Source organism: Myotis brandtii, unplaced genomic scaffold, assembly GCF_000412655.1.
Source record: "Myotis brandtii unplaced genomic scaffold, ASM41265v1 scaffold1834, whole genome shotgun sequence".
In the NCBI taxonomy this organism is placed as follows: Eukaryota; Metazoa; Chordata; class Mammalia; order Chiroptera; family Vespertilionidae; genus Myotis; species Myotis brandtii.
In genome coordinates, this window is record NW_005356811.1 from 24187 (window position 1) to 25049 (window position 863).

The following is an 863-nucleotide window of genomic DNA, read 5'->3' on the forward strand; positions in this document are numbered from 1 at the left end:
GTTTTCAAACAAATCTCTTCTCCAACAGTCTTCTGAAATGAATTAAGTTCTAGAGTATTTTGTGAGAATCTCAGGTATGTGGCTCCGGGACAGGGGAACACACCCACCATCTTCCCTGAAGTCTGAATGGCACCTCCCCCTCATGGGAGAGACAGAGGTCCCATCTTCCCAATTCTGTCAACAGACCTTTCAGAAACAGTTTTTTCAGTGACTAAATCTGATAGCAAGTGGGGATATGTAGGCAGGGCAAGGAAGACCCTAAAGTGCCTTGGGATGTTTGCTGACCCACCTTTGGGGCCCATGCAGCTATACAGCTGACCTTGGGGAGTAGCTTGTCCTTCCTGTGCACAGTCAAGCTCAGTGGAGACAGCCACAAAGGGGGGATCACTTCAAGCTTTAAATAGGTTGCTGAGAACCAAATGTGGGCAGCTTCTGACATTGGCTAGCACCAAAGTCCCTACCAGGAAGCCCAGAATCAACATACAAAACAGTTATCCTCAGACAACACAAGAGAAGGATACAAAGGGAGATCCCAGGAGCTCACTAAACTCTGCCTAAATGAATTCCACTTTGTTTTTTTATTTCATTATTTTCTCTTTATTGCTTTACTAGAGGCCCATTGCACAAAGAGATTCATGCAATAAGCCTTCCCTGGCTGCCGGCACCGGTTTTCCTCCGGCACCCGGAGCCTTCAGTCTTTGCTGCTCCAGATGGAGGAGCAGTAAAGACTGAAGGTTCCGGCTGGAGCAGCGAAGACTGAAGGCTCCGGCCAGAGCCTTCATTCTTCACTCCGTGCCTGTGTATGCAAATTAACTGCCATCTTTGTTGGGTTAATTTGCATACTCTCCTGATTGGCTGGTGAG